This window comes from Podarcis cretensis (genome assembly GCF_951804945.1).
Source record: "Podarcis cretensis genome assembly, chromosome: 10".
Lineage (NCBI taxonomy): Eukaryota > Metazoa > Chordata > Lepidosauria > Squamata > Lacertidae > Podarcis > Podarcis cretensis.
The window spans coordinates 6045164-6051163 of NC_137179.1; the positions used below are offsets into that span (position 1 = coordinate 6045164).

General features: G+C 52.0%; 1 long non-coding RNA gene across 1 annotated transcript in view; it reads left to right on the forward strand.

The window, feature by feature from the left end:
* Positions 1 to 5529, forward strand: part of LOC307225425 — a 61378-nt gene extending 55849 nt beyond the window's left edge. Inside the window, exon 2 of the long non-coding RNA XR_013842998.1 lies at positions 5318 to 5529. This is a non-coding gene — a long non-coding RNA (uncharacterized lncRNA). The remainder of the gene's footprint in view (positions 1 to 5317) is intronic.
* The last annotated feature ends 471 nt before the right edge of the window (positions 5530 to 6000 follow it).

Here is a 6000-nt window from a genome sequence, read left to right on the forward strand (position 1 = left end):
TCAGGCTGGTGAAGAAACCAGGGTGTCATAATAATAGATAACACCAGTCTTGAAAGACTTACATTGGCTTCCAGTACGTTTCCGAGTACAATTCAAAGTTTTGGTGCTGACCTTTAAAGCCTTAAAGAGCCTCGGCCCTACATACTTGAAGGGGCGTCTCCACCCCCATCGTTCTGTCCGGACACTGAGGTCCAGCTCTGAGGGCCTTCTGGCGGTTCCCTCACTGCGAGAAGCAAAGCTACAGGGAACCAGGCAGAGGGCCTTCTTGGTAGTGGCACCCACCCTGTGGAACGCCCTTCCAGCAGATGTCAAAGCGATAAACAACTACCTGACATTCAGAAGACATCTTAAGGCAGCCCTGTTCAGGGAAGTTTTTAATGTGTGACATTTTCATGTATTTTTCATTTTTGTTGGAAGCCGCCCAGAATGGCTGGAGAAACCCAGTCAGATGAGCAGGAACAAATCATAAATGATGATGATGATGATGATGATGTATAGTAAAAGGGGTTCAAAGCTCTGTGTGAGAGAGAGACAGAGACAGAAACAGAGACAGAGACTGACAGACAGACAGACAATTAGCAAGCAGCCTTGATTCCTGGTCCAGGAAAAAGGTTTCATTGGCAGCTGTCTGTCTCAAGAGAGAGTGCACCTCCAGGGCCTGAAGTCAAACCACTGGAAAATCACAGTGCCTGCTGTGGCTGCAGAATCATAACTGGTGGTACATGACACCAGTCAAGCTTGCAAAAATTTACCATTTGCCCGATAATAAATGTTGGAAATGTAACGAGACTGAAGGCACATTCTTTCACCTTTGGTGGACATGCCCAAGGATTAAGACTTTCTGGGAAATGATCTCTAATGAAATGAAAAAGGTATTTAAATATACTTTTCTGAAGAAACCAGAGACCTTTCTCCTGGGCATGGTCGGCCAATTGGTGCCAAAGAAGGACAGAACTTTTTTTATGTATGCAACAACAGCAGCAAGAATACTCATCGCAAAGTATTGGAAGACACAAAATCTACCCACCCGGGAAGAATGGCAGATGAAGGTGATGGATTACATGGAACTGGCAGAAATGACTGGCAGAATCCGAGACCAGGAAGAAGAGTCGGTGGAAGAAGATTGGAAGAAATTTAAAGTTTATTTACAGAAACATTGTAAAATTAAGGAATGTTAGAAGGAGGCTGGAATGAAGTTATGTGGCTTTAGCGGAAATATTATAAAGGATTAAGTAAAAATAGATTGTTAATGGAGGAAAGGAGGAAAGGTAAAGTTTCATTATATTAAGATAAATTATAGGATAAAAACTGGGAAAGATGGAAAGGATTTGCTGAAATAGCTAACCGAAATAGAATACAAAAAAAGGGAGGTGCGAGGAGGTCAAGGAAACAAGTAAATGAAAGATAAGTTATGGGAAGGTTGGTTGTGGTTTTTTAATTGTTTCTATTTTTCTGTTTTTCTGTTTTTTATTATTATTTGTTATGTACTGAGTCAAATAGGATCCAAACTGCAGCAGTCTGATTGGTCCTAGAACAATAGGATTCAGAATGCAGCAGTCTGATTGGTCCTAGAACAATAGGATTCAGAATGCAGCAGTCTGATTGGTCCTAGAACAATGCAGCAGTATGATTGGTTGGCAGGAACCACCCAGTCATGCTCCAGATTGAAGTGAATCCACAACCTGATTGGCTTACAGTAGAATTCTGGAATTAGCCAATCATGTGCAGCCCATTGTGTAAATAATGTATATAAAGCAGATACTTTGAGGGGACATTCATTCCTCCTCACCACTAGGAGCTGAATAAAGAGCATGAAATCACTTTGCGACTCTGAGTATATTTCACTGGCGACGAAGGTGGGATCCCGCTGAGCTGACTGCCACACACAGCACCACAGCACCGCCACCTGCCGCACCGCTGCCTCGCACCGTGTATCCAGGCTTCAGCTCCGGGACACAAGGAACTCAGAATGGCAAACGACAGCAGCTTCTCGCCGTTCAACCCAGCATCCGGAGACTGGGAAGCGTACGCCTCCCGTTTCACCTTCCTCCTAGAAGCCAAAGGGGTCACCGATGAAGATGACGCCAAGAAGAGGGCAATATTCTTCAGCGTTTGCGGAGAGGAGACATTTGAAATCGCCCGGGCTCTCCTTGCGCCTGAAGACATTGCTACTGTTCCATACAAAACAATAATGGAACAGCTGAAGGGGCACTTTTCGCCACAGCCCTCAGTGGTGGCTCGTCGAAATGCCTTCTATGCAAAGCGGCAAGCCCCTGGGGAAACCATAACTGGGTTTGTGACCTCTCTCCACCAAGCCGCCCGGTTCTGCAACTTCTCAGAGCTGGAGAACATGCTTCGTGACCGCCTCGTCGGTGGCCTGAGGGATGAGAAGCTGCAACGACGCCTCTACGCTAAGAAGAACCTAACGTTCCAGGTCGCTCTGAAGGAGGCCCTGGCAACGGAAGCTGCTGAGAGGTCGACGCAAGAGGCACGGCCGAGCCAGCCGTCCCAACCGAGGGTCCACCACGAAGACCTCACCGACGACTCAGGATCTGACAGGGAGGAGGTGCACCGAGTACAGCAGCGCACTCAAGCAGCCCACATACCACAGCTGCCTCGACGAGAAGGAGGGAACTGCGCAAGCTGTGGAGAAAGTCATGAGAGGAGGACCTGCCGTTTCCGCAACGCAGAGTGCAGGCAGTGCAGAAAAGTGGGACACATCGCCCGGGTGTGTCGGGCTCGGCCCACCCGATGCCAGGCATCAGATGACCAATCCAAGAACCCCAGGTCCCGGGGCCCAACGCACCAAGGCAACTCGACGGAGCTCACGGACTTCCAGGTATACCAGTTGCCCCACCCCAACGTAGAGAAAATTTATGTAGAGGTACAGATAGAGGGGGCCCCATGCCGCATGGAGCTTGACACGGGTTCAACTCTATCCATAATCTCGGCAAGGACCTTAAGGAAACTGTGTCCTACTGGGGGTCCCAAACTCAGGCCGGCCCCATTCACCCTCCGGGACTTCCAGAAACGTAAGGTCCCCACAATGGGGGTGGGGACCTTCAGGGTGCAATACCGAGGGCGGACGCGGCAACTGGACTTACTTGTGGTCAAGGGCCCCTACATTAGCCTACTGGGATTGTCATGGTTTGGACCACTGGGGCTAGCTGTCACCGGGGTGAACCACACTAGCTTACAAGTGGACGTGGACGCCATATGCAAGGAATTTCCGGGGGTTTTCGATGGGAAATTGGGACAGTATACGGGCCCCCCCATTGCTCTACAGCTTGACCCCGCAGTACGACCGGTCAGGCTCAAGGCCCGCCGGGTCCCGTTCGCCCTGAAACCCCGTATAGACAAGGAATTGGACCGGCTCATGGAGCAAGGAGTGCTGGAACCGGTGCCTAATGCCCCCTGGGAAACCCCAATCGTCACACCTGTCAAGCCTAATGGTTCAGTCCGCATCTGCGCAGACTACAAATGTACCATAAACAAGGCCCTCACGGCCCATGCATACCCTGTGCCAGGGGTCAGCCATGTCCTTGCCACCCTGGCTGGGTCGAAAAATTTTGGCAAGCTGGACTTGGCCCAAGCATATCAACAGCTGCCAGTAGATGAGGCCACAGCAGAGGCACAGACGATTGTGACGCACAGAGGAGCATTCAGGGTAAAGCAGCTGCAATTCGGTGTCAGCGTGGCACCAGGCATATTCCAGAATCTAATGGACTCTCTCCTTAAAGGGATTCCTGGCGTCACCCCCTTCTTCGATGATGTGTTGATTGCCGGGCCCACACCAGAGGAGTTTGAGGACCGCCTCCGCACCGTTCTGCACCGTTTCCAGACAGCAGATCTCAAGGTGAAGCGGGAAAAATGTCTACTAGGAGTGCCCCAGGTGGACTTTCTGGGATTTATGGTGGACGCAGCGCCCAAGAACAAGACTGAACTTCAGGCCTTCTTGGGACTATTGAACTTTTACCATTCCTTCCTTCCCCACAAGGCGGCGGTAGCGGAGCCCCTACACAGACTCCTGGACAAGCGGGCCCCTTGGGTGTGGGGCCAGCGCCAGGAGGCCGCATTCCAGGCAGTCAAGGACTTGCTTGTCTCAAACTCGGTCTTGGCACACTTTGACGAGAGGCTGCCGGTGGTGCTAGCATGCGACGCCTTGCCCTATGGCATTGGCGCTGTCCTGGGACACCAACTCCCAGATGGAAGAGAGGTACCGGTGGACTCCTACACCAAATGGCTGGAAGTCGCACTGGTACCGTCCACTTCTACGTCCGCAGCCATCCGGGTACTACGCAGGCTGTTTGCTACCCACGGGCTCCCTGACACTCTCGTCTCAGACAATGGGACTGCATTTACGTCAGGAGAATTCCAAACCTTCACAGCGCAGAACGCCATCCGCCACATCCGTTCGGCGCCATTCCACCCTGCCACCAATGGCCAAGCAGAACGCATGGTGCGGACCACCAAGGAAAACCTTCGCCGCATGACGCAAGGGGATTGGGAGTACCGCCTTGCCACATTCCTTCTAGCACAGCACAGCACCCCCAGCTCAACAACTGGCAGGAGCCCCGCTGAACTACTAATGGGTCGGCGCCTTGCAATCAGATTGGACCGCCTTCACCCCGATAGAGCTCAGGATGAGGTAGTGGTGGGGGAAGGCAGGAACCCCCGGACCTTCGAGGCCCAGGACCCAGTGTACGCAAAGAATTTTGGGGCAGGCCCTGCATGGGTACCCGCCACAGTCACCAGGGTCACTGGCCCCGTGTCGTACGAGGTGCTAACAGATGGGGGGCAATGCTGGCGCCGCCACTGCGACCAGATACGCCGACGATTCCCGGGAGAAAACCAGGAGGAGGAGGACAGGTCAGAGGAGTCCCAAGGGAACAGTGGGGCAGTGAGGCCCATAGAGCAGCAGGGGCCAGCAGGAGAGGCAGAATCAGTAAATACAGAGAGGACCCGTGAGGCCGAAAGGACACCGGAACCAGAACCACGACTGAGCGAGCCGGTTGCGCCAGACCAAACAGCCCCATCACAGCCAGCATCCTTGGAACACGAGCCAGAACCTGAACCCCTGACCAGGGAACACCCCAGGCCGCAACGCACACGTAGGCCGCCGGCGTACCTCGAGGACTATGAATGCGACCTCCCGGGCAGGACTGGAACTTAGAGGGGAGGGGTGTTATGTACTGAGTTGAATAGGATCCAAACTGCAACAGTCTGATTGGTCCTAGAACAATAGGATCCAAAAGGCAGCAGTCTGATTGGTCCTAGAACAATAGGATTCAGAATGCAGCAGTCTGATTGGTCCTAGAACAATGCAGCAGTATGATTGGTTGGCAGGAACTACCCAGTCATGCTCCAGATAGAAGTGAATCCACAACCTGATTGGCTTACAGTAGAATTCCGGAATTAGCCAATCATGTGCAGCCCATTGTGTAAATAATGTATATAAAGCAGATACTTTGAGGGGACATTCATTCATTCCTCCTCACCACTATGAGCTGAATAAAGAGCATGAAATCACTTTGCGACTCTGAGTATATTTCACCGATTCTTCCTGAGCGGAAAAATAACCGCCATGTTTCCTTCTTGAAGAGGTGAGAGTGCATTAAAAACCAGGGAGGCCCCGCCTGAACAAAACACGCCTAGGTTGCGGTTTTATCTTGGCAACCCCAGCAAGGCAACTCCTTGTTCCACATGAGATTAGCTCCCTGGCTCGACGCCAGGGGGAGAGGCAAGGCGAGGGTGGTGATTCACGCCTGACTCACCCAGAGGAGCTTGGAGAGGTGCAGCAGAGAGGGGATCCAAGCCCAAGGGAGGTGGGAAGGGCGTCGTGCTGGTTGTTTTCTAGACAACCTCGCAAGGAAGGATGGGCAAGTCGATCCCGTACGGCTCTCCTCCCTTTCTCATTTTCCCACTCTTGTAACTTTTTTTTTTGGCGCTGGTTTGCAAACTCCCCCCCCCCCCCCTTTTTAAAAGTCCTCATTGGACAAT